General features: G+C 45.2%; 1 long non-coding RNA gene across 2 annotated transcripts in view; it reads right to left on the bottom strand.

Annotated features, from left to right (window-relative positions):
• The window catches only part of LOC140203903 (uncharacterized), a 110,417-nt gene that overhangs the window by 67,586 nt on the left and 25,045 nt on the right, over positions 1 to 17,786 (bottom strand). For both annotated transcript variants that reach the window (XR_011887417.1, XR_011887416.1), the window contains exon 2: positions 15,779 to 15,894. This is a non-coding gene — a long non-coding RNA (uncharacterized lncRNA). The remainder of the gene's footprint in view (positions 1 to 15,778; positions 15,895 to 17,786) is intronic.

Genomic DNA, 17,786 nt, shown 5'->3' with positions numbered 1-17,786 from the left:
CACTCCATATCATAGAAAAATGTGGGTACAGGAGCTTCTCCATTGCACACACAATCTCCCTTCAATGTCTCAGCTGAAAGGCAGCAGCTCTGTCCCTCTGTACTACAGTGAACAGCCAAGTCAGCCTGAATTTCTGTTCTCACATCACTGAAAAGTGACTCAACAGCATCAGTGCCCTGGAACAGAACTCACTGTGGGGACCAAAGGCTTTGGCCTGCTCGGTGTTTAGCTGAAGGAAACTTTGTGCATCCTGCAGCATCCCCCATCAGAGAGTGTGGAGCTGTTGGTACAAGTACAGGTGACTCAGAACTGGAGATCGACCATGTACATGTTTTAATGTGATGTCAGCAGCACAGAGCTTTCTGAAAAAGTATGTCAATGCAGGAAAATACAACAGATACTGGGGTAAACACAGTCGAAGCAGAAAACATAAACAGTTACTATTTAATGCAAACCAAGAATAGAAGAGAATACAACAGCTGTCTCAGTGATGAACACCAGCATTTATTTGAGCAGAGTAAGTCCAAGGGACAGACATTGGAGGAAGGCACAGATATTGAAGGAATGTACTCCAGGAATAGACAATGGGCAGGTATTCAGATTTCTGGATCATTGGGACCTCTTCTGGGGCAGGTGTGATCTGTACAAACGGAACGGGTTACACTTGAATCCAAGGGGGACCAATATTCTGGTGGGAAGGTTTGCTGAGGCTATTGGGGAGAACTTAAACTAGAATTGCTGGGGGGTGGGAACCGAACTGAAGTGACGGGGGAAAGAGAGGTTGGGTCACAAAAAGAGAAAGTTTGGAGACAGTGAGAAAGAGAGAATAGGCTGGTGATAGAGAAGGGATGCACTCACTCCGATGGTTTGAGATGTGTCTATTTTAATGTGAGGAGTATTATGAATAAAGTGGAAGAGCTTAAAGCATGGATCAGCAGTTGAAGTTAAGATGTTGTGGCCATTACAGAGACTTGGATGATGCAAGAGCAGGAATGACTACTTCAAGTGCCAGGCTTTAGATGTTTCAGAAAGGATAGGGAGGGTGGCAAAAGAGGTGGGGGCGTGGCACTGCTGATCAGAGATAGAGTCATGGCTGCAGAAAAGGAGGAAGTCATGGAGGGTTTGTCTACGGAGTCTCTGTGGGTGGAAATTAGTAATAGGAAGGGGTCAATAACTCAACTGGGTGTTTTTATAGACCACCCAATAGTAACAGGGACATCAAGGAACAGATAGGGAGACAGATTCTGGAAAGGAGTAACAATAACAGGATTGTTGTGGCGGGAGATTATAATTTCCCAAATATTGATTGGCATCTCCCTCGAGTGAGGGGTTTAGACGGGGTGGAGTTTGTTAGGTGTGTTCAGGAAGGTTTCTTGACACAATATGTAGACAAGCCTACAAGAGGAGAGGCTGTACTTGATCTGGTATTGGGAAATGAACCTGGTCAGGTGTCAGGTCTCTCAGTGGTTGTCTCAATGGGGGCGTTGGGAATGGACCCAAATGCAAGACACAGGCAAGGAACAGGACTTGACTAGATTAGGAATGTGACAGGGTACAGACAAGGAGCAGGGACAAGAACGCAGACTTGGGCTTGGGCCCCGATCTAGAGACTGGACAAGGAGCTAGAACCTGGGTCTTGCCTCGGGCTCGGGCTCCAGAACCAGGCAAGAACATGACATGACTACAGGCAGGATGTGGCTGGGGTCTAGAGGCTTGGGACTGCAGGCTGGGGTCTTGGTCTTCAGACATGGAGGCTGGGGTCTACAGGCTTGGGTTCACTAGTCAGTATTCACTACGGAAAAGGATCTTGGTGATTGTAGGGATGACTTGCAGTGGACTGAAAAGCTTGAGAATGTGGATATTAAGAAAGAGGATATGCTGGAGCTTTTGGGAAGCATCAAGTTGGATAAGTCGCTGGGACCGGATGAGATGTACCCCAGACTACTTTGGGAGGCGAGGAAGGAGATTGCTGAGCCTCTGCAATGATCTTTGCATCATCAATGAGGACGAGAGAGGTTCCGGAGGACTGGAGGGTGGCAGTTGTTGTTCCCTTATTCAAGAAAGGGAGTAGAGATAGCCCAGGAAATTATAGACCAGTGAGTCTTACTTCAGTGGTTGGTAAGTTGATGGAGAAGATCCTGACAGGCAGGATCTATGAACATTTGGAGAGGTATAATATGATTAGGAATAGTCAGCATGGCTTTGTCAAGGGCAGGTCGTGCCTTACAAGCCTAATTGAATTTTTTGAGGATGTGACTAAACACATTGATGTAGGAAGAGCAGTAGATGTAGTGTATATGGATTTCAGCAAGGCATTTGATAAGGTACTTCATGCAAGGCTTATTGAGAAAGTAAGGAGGCATGGGATCCAAGGGGGCATTGCTTTGTGGATCCAGAACTGGCTTGCCCACAGAAGGCAAAGAGTGGTTAGAGACAGGTCACATTCTGCATGGAGGTCGGTGACCAGTGGTATGCTTCAGGGATCTGTTCTGGGACCCTTACTCCGTGATTTTTAAAAATGACCTGGATGAGGAATGGAGGGATGGGTTATGAAGTTTGCTGATGACACAAAGTTTGGGGTGTTCTGGTTAGTGTGGAGGTCTGTCAGAGTTTACAACGGGACATTGATAGGATGCAAAACTGGGCAGAGAAGTAGCAGATGGAGTTCAACCCAGATAAGTGTGAGGTGGTTCATTTTGGTAGGTCAAATATCATGGCAGAATATAGTATTAATTGTAAGACTCTTGGCAGTGTGGAGGATCAGAGGGCTCTTGGGGTCCGAGTCCAGAGGACACTCAAAGCTTATGCAGGTTGACTCTGTGGATAAGAAGGCATACAGTGCATTGGCCTTTATCAATCGTGGGACTGAGTTTAAGAGCCGACAGGTAATGTTGCAGCTATATACGACCCTGGTCAGACTGCACTTGGAGAACTGTGCTCAATTCTGGTCGCCTCACTACAGGAAGGACGTGGAAACCATAGAAAGGGTGCAGAGGAGATTTACAAGTATGTTGTCTGGATTAGGGTGCATGCCTTTTGAGAATAGCTTGAGTGAACTCGGCCTCTTCTCCTTGGAATGATGGTGGATGAGAGGTGACTTGATAGAGGTGTACAAGATACTGAGAGGCATTGATCGTGTGGATGGTCAGAGGCTTTTCCCCAGGGCTGAAATGGCAAGCATGAGAGGGGACAGTTGTAAGGTGCTTGGAAACAGGTATAGAGAGATGTTAGGGGTAAGTTTTTTACGCAGAGAGTGATGAGTGTGTGGAATGGGCTGCCGGCGGCAGTGGTGGAGGTGGAAATGATCGGGTCTTTTAAGAGACTCTTGGATGGCTAAATGGAGCTTATAAAAATAGAGGACTATGGGTAAGCCTAGGTAGTTCTTAGGTAGGGACATGCTCAGTAGAGCTTTGTGGGCCGAAGGGCCTGTATCGTGCTGCATGTTTCTATGTTTCTGTAAAACTATGAACAACAAGACATTGGGGAAAATACCCCTCCACAGAACCAGAAATTGTGCTTAATTCTCAACTTAGTTCATGAGGGAATACGACAGAGATTGGGAATGCACGATTGACTTTAGGGAAGGTTGTGATTCCCACGTGTGAGAAATAACTTAAAATCAGTTATTTGGAAGAATCCGAGACTCAGATTCCAAACCCCACATCTCAGGGATGCACCATGTTCAGTCATATGGGGAAATATACGGAGCAGATTTTAGAAACTGCACCCAAGATCACGGGTTGTAGGAGTTTCCCTGTGCCCATAACCTGGAGTGCAGAGCAGGTCATGAGGGTGCATGGCACTGAATCAGATACTGGGGACGTTATTGCAGGAAAAGGAGATGACTTGGGACCAGCTCCAAATTTAATTAAGAATTAAGTCACAGTTACATGTTTAATCAACTGACTTTAAACATCCCCGCGGCCGTGATGTGACCTGAACTCAGCTATCTACGTCACAAACTCAGCTTCTTGATTCCATATGTTTTGCTCAGCAACCAGTCTCCCTCCCAGTCTCACGCTCCAGCCAACTAGAAAGCCAGGATGTGCAACAACTGAGGACCTTACCTTGTCACTGGCCTCTGCTCCCCTCTGGGAATGTCAGTTCCCAACACTGACCTGCCCACTCCTTCTTTCCCTCCCTGATTTCGTGCTGCCAGTCCTCCAGCATATCTTACACCCTTCACTGCTCACTGTAACAGCATTGCCTTCTGCTTCCTGTTTGTGTCTCTGCATCTCTCTCTCTCAGCTAATGGCTCCGACAGTCTGTTTGTACAAAGTGCAGGCAGCTTGTCAGAGCCAGCATCTGACCCTGTGCTCTGTGGAGTGGGAGGGAGAAATGAGGCAGCAGATTGGAGGTTTGAAAAGTTTGAAATGAGCTAAGGGAAGGTGGAAGGAGAGAGAGAGAAGCAGGAAGGACAAGGACAGAGAGATCACAGTGTAAGAGGGAGAGACTCTCCAAGGCCTGGCTACCAGACTAATATCCAAATCTGTGCCATGTTCCTCACTTCCTGCTCTGCACCCTGTGTTCCAGACACTGGGAATCTCCACGACTTTGTGGCTCTCCAAAATCTAATCCAAGTATATTTTTGCACAATACTGCATTTGGGGGCATTCCCACAGAGACGGACTGAGAATTATTCCTTTCAATCTCATCCAAATGATTGCTGTTACCTGGATGAAGGAAGCCTCTCATTGATGGGAATCGATCCCATATTCCTGAGTATTAGATGACAGCTGACACTGAAACAGATGGTATTGTAGGGAGTGAAGAAGGTTAGCAACAATTACAGTGGGATCTTGATCAGCTGGGTAGGTGAGATGAGGAATTACAAATAGAGTATTATTCAGATGAGGATGTCTCAGAGCGATTGCAGAACATTCTCAGTGAGGAGGGTGAGCAAACAGAAGTGGTTGCACACATTGGATCAAATGACAATTGGAAGAAAAAATGGATGTACTGCTGTGCAGTGAATATAGGGAGAAAGAAAATGTGTTAAAATGGAAGACCCCAACAGTGGTAATCTCTGGATTATTCTCAGTACCATGTGCAGGTGAGGTTAAAAATTGAACTTATCATAGATTAGAACATTGCTGAAACCTTGCACAGGGAGCAGGAATTCAGTTCAGTTCAGCAATTCAAGAAGGGTTACAATTAAAAATAAAATGTTGGGAACTATAGATGAGCAAACCCAATATCTATGGTCGGAAGTTGATATAACAGAGCAAAAGTTGGTGAGAAATTAGAATGGGAAGATTTTAAAAACATCAGAAGGCAATTTACAAAAACAAAGAGGCAAAACATCGAATACAAAAGTAAGTTAGCCAATAATATTGAAGAGGTTACCAAAAGATTCTGCAGATACATAAAGTGTAAAAGAGAGGCGAGAATGGATATCAGACCACTGGAAAACGATGATGGAGAGGTAGTCATAGGGGACAAGGAAATGATGGACAAACTGAACAAGTATTTTCCATCAGTCTTCACTGTGGAAGGCACGAGCAGTATGGTAGAACTTCGAGAGTGTCGGGGGCAGGAGTGGGTAATGCATCCATTACTAGGCTGAAGAGACTGTGGAGGCATTAGTAATGATCTTTCACAAAACACTAGATTCTGGAATGGTTCTGGAAGACTGGAAAATTCCAAATGTCACGTCGCTTTTCAAGAAGGAAAGAGGCAGAAGAAAGGAAATTGTAGGCTAGTTATTCTGACCTCAGGGGTTGGGAAGAAGTTGGAGTCGATTGCTAAGGTTGTGGTTTCCGGATACTTGGAGGCACACGATAAAATCGGCTGTAGTCAGCATGGTTTTCTCAAGGAACACCTTGCCATAGAAATCTGTTGGAATTCTTTGAAGAAATATCAAGTAGAACAGACAAAGGAGAATTGGTGGATATTGTGTACTTGGATCTTCAGAAGGCCTTTGACAATGTGCAGTACATGAGGCTGCTTAACAAGTTAACAGCTCATGGTATTACATGAAAGACAGTAGCAGGGATGAAGTGGCAAGAGGAAAAGAATGGGAATAAAGGGAGCCTTTTCTGTTTGGCTGCTGGTGACCAGTGGTGGGACTGCTCCCTTTAACATAAAATGTCAAAGTCTTGGATGACAGGATTGGTGGCTTTGTTGCAATGTTTGCACATGATACAAGATGGGTGGAGGGGCAGGTAGTTTTGAGGAGGTAGAGAGGCTACAGAAGGACGAAGCCAGATTGGTAGAATGGGCAATGAACTGGCAGATGGAATACAATGTTCGGAATTGTACGGTCATGCACTTTGGTAGAAGAAATAAAAAGGAAAGACAATTTTCTAAATGGACAGAAAATTCAAAAATCTGAGGTGCAAATGAACTTGGGAGTCATTGTGTGGGCTTCCCTAAAGGTTAATTTGCAGGTTGAGTGGGTGGTGAGGAAGGCAAAAGTGATGTCAGCATTCATTTGAAGAGGACTACAAGATAAAAGCAAGGATGTAATGTTGAGGCTTTACAAAGCACTGGTGAGGCCTAACGGAGTACTGTGAGCAATTTTGGGCCCCTTATCTGAGAAAAAATGTGCTGACATTGTGGGGAGTTCAAAGGAGATTCTCAAAAATGATTCTGGGATTGAAAGGCTCGTCATGTGGAGAGCATTTCACGTGCTCACTGGAATTCAGAAGAATGAAGGGTGACCTTATTGAAACCGATCAAATGTTGAATAGCCATGTTAAGAGTGGATGTGGAGAGGATGTTTCCCATGACTGGAGAGTCTAAGACCAGATGGCACAGCCTTGGAATAGAGGGGTTTATTTTAGAAGATGAATTCACTGCCACAGGTGGCTGCGGAGGCCAAGTCTTGGCATATTCAAGGTAGAGGTTGATAGATTCTTGATTAATCAGGGTATGAAGAGATATGGGTAGCAGACAGACAATTGGGGCTGAGAGGGAAAATGGATCAGCCATGATAAAATGACTCGATGGGCCAAATGGCCTTGGGGTAGATTAGGATTAGTGAGCAAGGCTCTGTGTGTGAGAGATTATGTCTCATGGATTTCCTCTGTTTAGTCCTGCTCCACCTTCCATAAGACCATAAGGTTTCTCTCTTTCTGTTCCCATTAGTTCATTCCTCATCTATTAGGGCATAGTAGTTTAGTAGGAATGGCTCCAGGGGCAGTGTTTTGCACTCTGTGTGGGATGTGGGAAGTCTGGGAGACTCCAGTCTCCCAGGTGAACACATCCGCTCCAGGTGCACCGAGTTGCAGCAACTGAGAGAATGTATTCAGGAACTGGAATGCAGTGATGATAGGAGATTCCTCAGACAGCAGGACAGAGACAAGGTTCTGTGGGCATGATTGAATGTCCCAGGCTGTAACTATCAGGACTACTAGGACCGTCCAGTATCGGGAGGACTGTGACGGTATCAGTCTCTACTCCCAGTCCCATTGATTCATCGGTCAGTTCGACATCCAGAATCAGAAATAGAATCAGGTTTATTATCACCGGCATGTGTTGTGAAATTTGTTGACTTAGCAGCAGCAGTTCAATGCAATACATAATATAAAAGAAAAAATAATTACTTTATACTTTATTGTCACCAAACAATTGATACTAGAACACACAATCATCACAGTGATATTTGATTCTGCGCTTCCGCTCCCTGGAGTACAAATTGATAGTAAATTTTAAAAATTGAAATTATAAATCATGAATAGAAAATAGAAAATGGAAAGTAAGGTAGTGCAAAAAAAACGAGAGGCAGGACCGGATATTTGGAGGGTACGGCCCAGATCCGGGTCATAATAAATAAATAAATTTCAGTATGTGTACATTGAATAGATTAAAAATCATGCAAAAACAGAAATAATATATATTAACCAAGTGAGGGAGTGTTCGAGGGTTCAATGGCCATTTAGGAATTGGATGGTAGAGGAGAAGAAGCTGTTCCTGAATCGCTGAGTGTGAGCCTTCAGGCTTCTGCACCTCCCACCTGATGGTAAAAGTGAGAAAAAGGAATGCCCTGGGTGCTGAATGTCCTTAATAATGGATGCTGTCTTTCTGAGACACCGCTCATTGAAGATGTCCTGGGTGCTTTGTAGGCTCGTACCCAAGTTGGAGCTGACTAAATTTACAACCCTTCTTTCGGTCCGGTGCAGTACTCCCCCCAATACCAGACAGTGATACAGTCTGTCAGACTGCTCTCCACAGTACATCAATAGAAGTTTCTGAGTGTTCTTGTTGACAGACCAAATCTCTTCAAACTCTTCAAGTAAATCTCTTCAGACAAAATCTCTTCAAGTATATTCACTGTATTGCCTTCATTGTAACTGCACCAATATGTTGGGACCAGGTTAGATCCTCAGAGATCTTGACAGTCAGGAACTTGAAACTGCTCAGTCTCTCCACTTCTGCTCCCTCTATGCGGATTGGTATGTGTTCCTACGTCTTACCCTTCCTGAAGTCCACAATCAGCTTTTTCATCTTACTGATGTTGAGTGCAAGGTTGTTGCTGTGACACCACTCCCCTGGTTGGTGTATCTCGCTCCTGTACGCCCCCTCACCTCCATCTGAGATTCTACCAACAATACAATGGTTGTATCATCAGCAAATTTATGGATGGTATTTGAGCAATGCTGAGCCACAGTCATGGGTATAGAGAGGGTAGAGCAGTGAGCTAAGCACACACCCCTGAGGTGCCCCAGTGTTGATCATCAGCGAGGAGGAGACATTATTGTCAATCTGCACAGATTGGTCTTCCAGTTAAGAAGTTGAGCATCTAATTGCAGAGGGAGGTACACAAGCCCAGGTTCTGTAACTTATCTCCCGCTGCAAAAGTCGAGCCAACCCATGCCTGTAACTGTCTTGTACGGTTGCCCACTCGGTTCCAGGCGGATCCAGCAACACACTGTGGATTTGAAGATGAGGATATGGGATCATGTGGAAGAGAGGACCAAAGAGACGCCCCAACATTCTGGGGAACTTGCAGCTAAGCTTAAGAACACAGCCACCAGGTCTCAAGTAATGGAACAGACTCCATTATGCCGAGCTTTGAAGCCTATTTGCTGGAGGGAACGTACCCTCAGTAAAGTCTTGCTGCCGTCGCCTGAGGATTTCGATTGGGATTTAGACTCTAATTTGGCCTGTTTCCACAAATGAGCTTCATGAGCCCAGGGAGCAGACTCTGAGGTTGGTTGAGTCACCCTGTCACCTAAAAAAACAAAGGGGTCATCCTCGAAAGAAGGTCCCGAGGGGTTAGCACACCCAAACCTGTCGAAAGTGCTTCCATCTACAAGGACCTGGAGGAGGTCTTCAGCAAGGGAAAGGCATCAACTCTTCCACCACACCAACCCCACAACTGTGCGATAGACCTGCTGCCCGGTACCTGTCCCCCAAGGGGTTGATTGTATGTGCTCTTGGGCCCAGAGAGAAGTGTAATGGAAGAGTATATCAAGGGGGCTCTTGCCACAGGCTTCATTCAGCCCTCCACCACACCTGCTGGCACAGGCTTCTTCTTTGCACAAAAGAACGATGGGAGCCTGCAACGATGCATTAATTATAGGGAATTCAACTGCATGATGGTCAGAAATCACTATCCCCTACCACTCATGAATATAGACCATTGATGTGGGCCGTTACAACACCTTACAGCATTCAGCGCATGGGTTGTCACCGTTCAAGTGAGTTTGGTTATCCTCTGCCTCTCTTTACATACAAGGAGGCAGAGGTCGGGGTCCCTGAGGCTGAAGATTTCATCCAACGCTGCAAGCAGAAATGGATTAGGACAAGAGAAACTTTGCAGCTCCCCAAAACTCCAAAGATCAATCCCACCTTCCAAATCTCTAAATTAAAACCTGTCTGCATCAGCCCCTTAGCCCCACCACCATGAGCCCCGCTGCCCCGGTGAGAAGACTTTTGTACTTGCGTACTGCTCTGGGTATTTGACAATACCTCATGGACTGGGAATTATTCGGACTCCAGGAGAGGTGCTGGGTGCCTGATAGAGATATCTGAGATCCTGCTCTCTTCCACAACTCTCATCACTGCCTCTCCAAGTAGCCAGGGTCGGCAGGAATCAGTGTACATAATAGGTCCTGTTACGAGGCACCCCCAACAGTCCCTGCTTCCGTAATTTCGACTCTGACTCTTCGCAGTGCAGATAGCTGGTGCAGCCCCTTTAAGGACTCTGGATGGTCCTGCTAATTGGTAACGATGTTTTGGGCACAAAGATACCCCAGCAATTGAGTCCAAACCATCCACATCAAGGACTCTCGTCACAGTCTTTGTACATATTGGCACAAATGACATAGGTAGATAAGGTGAGGTGGTCCCAAAGAGAGATATTAGGAAGCAAGGTACAAAGCTGAGGAACAGAACCTCCAGGGTAGTACTCATTGGATTGCTGCCTGAGCCACATGTCAATGAGGGTAAGAATAGGCTGATTTGCAGGTGAATGTCTGGCTCAGGAACTGGTGCAGGAGGCATGGGTTCAGATTTATGGATTATCAGGACCTCTTCTGGGGAAGATATAACACGTACAAAAGAGATAGGTTACGCCTGAGCCTGAGAGGTCCCATATCCTTGCAGGCAGATTGACTATTCTGTATTGGGTATTCTACAATGAACTGGAATTGATTAGTGAAATCTGAGAAGAAGAAGCTAAAGTTAGATGTATCATTATTACAGTGGAGCAAAGGAAGTTATAGAGGCATGAGAGAGGAGTTGATTGCTATAATGGATTGGAAAAGAACACTGGCAGGGATGATGGTCGAGCAACAATAGCTGGAATTTCTGGAAGCAATTCAGAGGGCAAAAGATCTATACATTCCAAAAAGGAAAAAGTATTCTAAAGGCAAGATGACTCAGCCATGCCGAAGAAGGAAAGTCAAGGCCAACATAAAGCCAAAGAGAGGGCATATAACTGAGCAGAAATTATTGAGAAGTTAGTGTTATAAGCTGGGCATGGATGGTGGACCCAAAAGCAAGACAGAGACTAGGTTTATCGAGATAGGAAGGTAAGTAAGGAAGAAACAACACTGGACATTGACACAGGCCCTGGATGAGACTAGGATTCAGGGCCTAGGCTAGGACTTGGACTAGAAACACAGGACCCGGACAGGGAACTAGGCACGAGCAGCCTGGACTAGGAACATGGAACTCTGGAACCAGAACCTGGACAAGGACCCGGAACCTGGGTCTTGGTTTGGACTCGGACTCAGAACCGGAACCCGGGTCTGGGCTAGGACTCGGGATTAAGATCTTGGCAAGGACAGGACATGGCTACAGGACAGGACGAGGAACCCCTGGGCTAGCCGAGGAACCAGGACTAGATGAGGGCACGAAGCTCAGATTTGGACGAGGCTTGGTCTTGGAACACAGAGCCTTGGACTTGAACTGGACGCTCAGAGCCTTGGACTTGAGATACTCCAGGGCAGGACGTGGCTCTTGGACTAGGTCTGGCTCGGCTCTTGGACTCGGCTTTGTTAGGCTCTGGGACGCGGGGCCGGGACCCTTTCTGGGACGCGGGGCCAGGACCCTTTCTGCTGAGGACACTTGCCGAGGGAACTGCCGAGGTAAACTGCCAAGGGACTCCTGGACTGGATGAGAACACAAAGCCTTGACTTGGACAGGACTGGAACACAGCGCCTGGAACACAGAACACAGAGCCAGGACACCTCCTTGGGAACAGGACTTAGGGCCGGGACTTTACACAGAGTCAGGACCCCTCCTTGGGAACAGGAGCTAGGGCCAGGACTCTTCTTTGACACAGACACTAAACACAGGGACACAAAGAGATAGTTCCAAACTCAACAATAAATAGTTCCTTATCTTGGCATGGCAAGGCTCCGGTCTCACTCTGGCAGTTGAACTTGACGGGGATGCAGGCAGGGCTTCAGAAGGAAGGGGAAGGGAACAGCCCAGCAGAGAATTCTTGGTTTGAGAGGTATTTATGTGCCAGCCAAAAACGAGAATCAGATGCCTCAATTAAGGCACCCAATAGAACCTGGGAAAACAGGGAAAACCCGGAATATGGATCGAAGGACCGGACAATGAACCGGAATGTGGACTTCACGGACAAGACCATGACAGTTGGAGGACTGGGAAGCTTTTGAGAACCAGCATAAGTTAACTGAAAAAGTCTGTAAGAAGTTAAAGGTGGAATACGAAAGTAAGCTAGCCAATAATATTAATGAGGATACCAACAGTCTCTTCAGATATATGAAGTGTAAAAGAGAGGTGAGAGGTCATATTGGCCCACTGGAAAACGATGCTGGGAGGGTGGTAATGAGGGACAAGGAAATGGCCGAAGAACTGAATAAATACATTTCATCAGTCTTCACTGTGGAAGACACAATCAGCATGGTAGAAGTTCCAGGTGTCAGGGGTCATGAAGTGTGCTACCATTACCATGGAGAAGATTCTTGAGAAACTGAGGGAGATGAGTCACCTGGAGCAGATGGTGTACACCACAACATTCAGAAAGAGGTGGCTGAAGACAATATAGAGGCATTAGTAATGATCTTTCAAGAAGCACTGGATTCTGGAATGGAGGACCGGAAAATTGCAAATGTCACTCCACTCTTCAAGAAGGGAGAGAGAGAGAGAGAGAAAGGAAATTATTGGCGAGTTTGTCATCGGGGAGGGGCAGGTAGTTTTTTTTTAGGGAGGCTACAGAAAGACTTCAGCAGATGCAGACTGGGCAAAGAACTGACAGATGGAATACAATGTCAGCAAATACATGGTCATGCTCTTTGGTAGAAGAAATTAAAGCTTTAACTCTTGACCAGGTGGACAGAAAATACAAAACTCTGAGGCACAAAGGAATTAGAGAGCCCTTGAGCAGGATTCTCTAAAGGTTAATTTGCAGGTTGAGTCTGTGGTGAGGAAGGCAAATGTGATGTTAGCATTCATTTCCAGAGGACTGGAATATTAAAACAAGGATATAATGTTGAGACTTTATAAAACACTGTTGAGGCCTCACTTCATCTTCCATCAGATTCTATTATATTCAGCCTTTTGTCACTTCCACCCATCACCTACCAGGGGGCACAGTTTTCAGGACATCGGGGTCTCTCTTCCCGCCAATACAGACATTTACACCACACGCTGCATCCGTAAAGCAAACAGCATTATGAAGGACCACACGCACCCCTCATACAAACTCTTCTCCCTTCTGCAATCTGGCAAAAGGCAACGAAGCGTTCAGGCTCTCACGACCAGACTATGTAACAGTTTCTTCCCCCAAACCATCAGACTCCTCAATACCCAGAGCCTGGACTGACACCAACCTACTGCCCTCTACTGTGCCTATTGTCTTGTTTATTATTTATTGTAATGCCTGCACTGTTTTCTGCATTTTATGCAGTCCTGGGTAGATCTGTAGTCTAGTGTAGTTTTTGTGTTGTTTTATGTAGGTTCAGTGTGGTTTTTGTATTGTTTCATGTAGCACCATGGTCCTGAAAAACGTTGTCTTGTTTTCACTGTGTACTGTACCAGCAGTTATGGTCGAAATGACAATAAAAAGTGACGATTTGACTTGACTTGCTTGAAAGTTAACCTTTATATTTTGATAGGAGTAATCAAAATGGGGCATACATGGTAAATGGTACAGCATTGAAGAATGCAGTAGAACAGAGTGATCCAGGAATAATGGTGCATAGTTCCCTGAAGGTAGAATCTCATGTGGATAGGGTGGTGAAGAAAGCTTTTGGTATGCTGGCCTTCATAAATCAGAGCACTGAGTAGAGTACAGAGAAGAGTTACTAGAATGTTACCTGGGTTTCAGCACCTGATTTACAAAGAAAGGTTGAACAAGTTAGGTCTTTATTCTTTGGAGCGTAGAAGGTTGAGTGGGGACTTGATAGAGGTATTTAAGATTATGAGTGGGACAGATAGAGTTAACGTGGATAAGCTTTTTCCATTGAGAGTAGGAGAGATTCAAACAAGAGGACATGAGTTGAGAGTTAGGGGGCAAAAGTTTAGGGGTAACACGATGGGGAACTTCTTTACTCAGAGAGTGGTGGCTGTGTGGAATGAGCTTCCAGTAGAAGTGGTAGAGGCAGGTTCGATATTGTCATTTAAAGCAAAATTGGATAGGTATATGGACAGGAAAGGAATGGAGGGTTATGGGCTGAGTGCAGGTCGGTGGGACTAGGTGAGAGTAAGCATTCGGCATGGACCAGAAGGACCGAGATGGCCTGTTTCCGTGCTGTAATTGTTATATGGTTATAGGGTGTTCTGCAAAAGGCCTTTCAAGTTCCTTTTATCTCAGATTTTTGGATTTTCTCCGTTTAGAAAATACTCCACACATTTATTTCTACTACCAAAGTGCATGATCATTCATTTTCCAGTACTATATTTCATTTGACATTTCTCGCCCATTCTCCAAAACCGTCTGTCCTTCTGCATCATACCCGTTTCCTCAACACTACCTGTTCCTCCACCAGTCTTTGTGTCATCTGCAAACTTGGCAACAAAGCCATCTATTTCATTATCTAAATCATTTATATACAGCATAAAAAATGTGGGCCCAACACTGACCCCTGCGGAACACCACTAGTCACTGGCAGCCAACCAGCCCAGGCCACTTTTATTCCCACTCGCTGACTTCTTCCAATCAGCCAATGCTCCAACCATCCTAGTAATATTCCTGAAATACCATGGGCTCTTAACTTGCTAAGCAGCCTCATGTGTGGCACCTTGTAAAAAGCCTTCTGAAAGTCCAAATATACGAAATCCACTACATCCCGTTTATCCATCCTACTTGTAATCTCCTCAAAAAATTCCGACAAGTTCGTCAGGCAGGGTTTTCCCTGATGGAAACCGCGCTGACTTAGTCCTATGTTGTCCTTGGTCACTGAGTATTCCGTCACCTCATCCTTGACAATTGACTCGAACATCTTCCCAACCATTGAGGTCAGGCTAACTTGTCTATAATTTCCTTTCTGCTGTCTTCCTCCTTTCTTAAAGAGTGGAGTGACATTTGCAATTTTCCAGTCCTCTGGCACCATGCCAGAGTCCAATGATTTTTGAAGGATCATTTCCACTGCCACCACAATCTCTAATGCTCCCTCTTTCAGAACGCCAGGGTACAGTTTCTCTGGTCTGGGTGACTTATGATCTTTTAGGTCTTCAGCCTTCTCTCTTGTAATAGAAACAGCACCCACTTCTCTTCCTTCCCACACTACAACATCGGGCATACTGCTGGTGTCTTCCACAGTGAAGACTGATGCAAAATTTTCATTTAATTCACCTGCCATCTACTTGTTCCCCATTATTATTTCTCCTGCCTCATTTGGTAGCGGTCCTATATCCACTCTCATTTCTCTTTTAATTTCTACATACTAGAAAAAGCTTTTGCTATCCACTTTGATATTACTGCTAGCTTGCTTTTATATTTTATCTTTTCCCTTCTAATGATTCTTTTCATTGTTCTCTGTAGGTTTTTAAAAACTTCTCAATCCTCTGTCTTCCCAATCATTTCGCTTTGTTGTATGCCCTCTCTTTTGTTTTTACATCAGCTTTGAATTCCCTCATCAGCCACAGTTGTACTATTTTACCATTTCAGTATTTCTTCATATTTGGAATACACATGTCCTGCACCTTCCTCATTTTTCCCAGAAACACATGGCATTGCTGCTCTGCTGACATCCCTGCTCGCAGAACCTTCCAATTTACTTTGGTGAACTCCTCATACCACTGTAATTTCCCTTACTCCACTGAAATATTGCTATGTCAGACTTTACTTTCTCCCTATCCAATTTCAAGATGAACTCAATCACATTGTGATCACTTGTTCCTAAGGGTTCTTTACCTTAAACTCCCTGATCACCTCCGGTTCAGAATCAGAATCAGAATCGGGTTTGTTATCACCAGCATGTGACGTGAAACTTGTTATCTTCACAGCAGCAGTTCAGTGCAATACATAATCTAGCAGAGAGAGAAAAATATAATAATAAATAAAATAAAACATAATAAACAAACAAGTAAATCAATTACGTATATTGAATAGATTATTAAAAAATGCGCAAAAACAGAAATACTGTATATGAAAAAGTGAGGTAGCGTCCAAAGCTTCAATGTCCATTTAGGAATCGGATGGCAGAGTGGAAGAAGCTGTTCCTGAATCGCTGAGTGTGTGCCTTCAGGCTTCTGTATCTCCTACCTGATGATAACAGTGAGAAAAGTGCAAGCCCTGGGTGCTGAAGGTCTTTAATAATGGACGCTGCCTTCCTGAGACACCACGGAAAGACGAGGAAACCTGCAGATGCTGGAAATTCAAGCAACACACACAAAAAGTGCTGGTGAACGCAGCAGACCAGGCAGCATCTATAGGAAGAGGTACAGTTGACATTTCGGGCTGAGACCCTTCGTCAAGGCTAACTGAAAGAAGAGATAGTGAGAGATTTGAAAGTGGGAGGGGGAGGGGGAGATCCGAAATGATAGGAGAAGTCAGGAGGAGGAGGGATTGAGCTAAGAGCTGGAAAGTTGATTGGCAAAAGGGATACGAGGCCGAAGAAGGGAGAGGATCAGGGGACATGAGGCCTAGGGAGAAAGAAAGGGGGAGGGGAGCCCAGAGGATAAGCAAGGCTGTCCACCAGAGAAAGCAGGATCTCCCAGTGGCCACACATTTTAATTCAACGTCCCATTCTCATTCTGATATGTCTATCCACGGCCTCCTTTACTATCAAGATGAAGCCACACTCAGGTTGGAGGAACAGCACCTTATGTTCCATCTGGGTAGCCTCCAACCTGCATGAACATTGACTTCTCTAACTTCCGTTAATGCCCCACCTCCCATCCCTTATTTGTTTGTTTGTTTATTTCTTACTTACTTATTTTTTTCCTCTCTTTTTTTTTCTCCCTCTGTCCCTCTCACTATAACTCCTTGCCCTCAGATAAATTCGACCTCAGATACCTGCTTGTGCATGAATGTGGTCCACAGTCAGTGGGAATTAACATTCATTTTATGTGCATGGAGTGTGGATGTGAAGATGGAGGTATTTGAAAACTATATGTAATTCAAAGGGAGTATTCTAAGTAACATTGTAACTACAGAATTGTCCTGCTGTTACGTTTCATATTTAGCATATAAAAATGTCATGTAATATTGGGTCAGGCAGGCCTCTTCTTCCAAGACTGTCTGAGTATGATCTCTGCTGCTTGTTTTGCTGAATAAAGACTTCTATCACCACCAGCTTCACTGTCTCTCTGGTGACTTCGTTCACAGTAACAACAAGGGCTTTACCTGTGATGATCTAGTCTGTATCCATGCATTTTTGTAGGCTTTTCTATTCAAGGGTGTTTCCATACCAGTCCGTGACACAACCCACACACTCATCCCACTGGTTCCCGTCCCCACTCCTCCCCTCTGCCCTCCGCACCTCCCTCCCTTTAGTTCATGCTCCACCGTCCTCTCCCATCAGATTCCATTATCTTCAGCCTTTTGCCACTATTCCATTCCCCATCCGCCTGTACACCCGCTCACCTGGCGGCCCCTATCACCTGACACCACCTGCTCTACCCCTTCCCTCGCCTCTTCACACCGGTCACCTCCCCTCTGTCTTTCAGTCCACATGAAAGATCTCAACCCTACTTCGTCTCCAGTTCCGCTCGAGATAGAGCTTATTCTAAGCGCAAGGGCGTTTGGGTATCTAAAGTCTCCATTTCAGTATTTGGAAGACAATCGCAACTGCCATTAAGCATAGTTTTCTTTTTTCAAAACATCAAAGCATGTGACCGTGAAATAGCAAATTCGTTCCCAATGTTCCCCGAGTCTTCAGAGATACCGTACGGAAATAATAATTTATACGGCAATGACC

This window comes from Mobula birostris, chromosome 10 (assembly GCF_030028105.1).
Source record: "Mobula birostris isolate sMobBir1 chromosome 10, sMobBir1.hap1, whole genome shotgun sequence".
In the NCBI taxonomy this organism is placed as follows: domain Eukaryota; kingdom Metazoa; phylum Chordata; class Chondrichthyes; order Myliobatiformes; family Myliobatidae; genus Mobula; species Mobula birostris.
The sequence above is the reverse complement of the archived record's forward strand: the minus strand, read 5'-3'. Positions and strand labels throughout refer to the sequence as shown.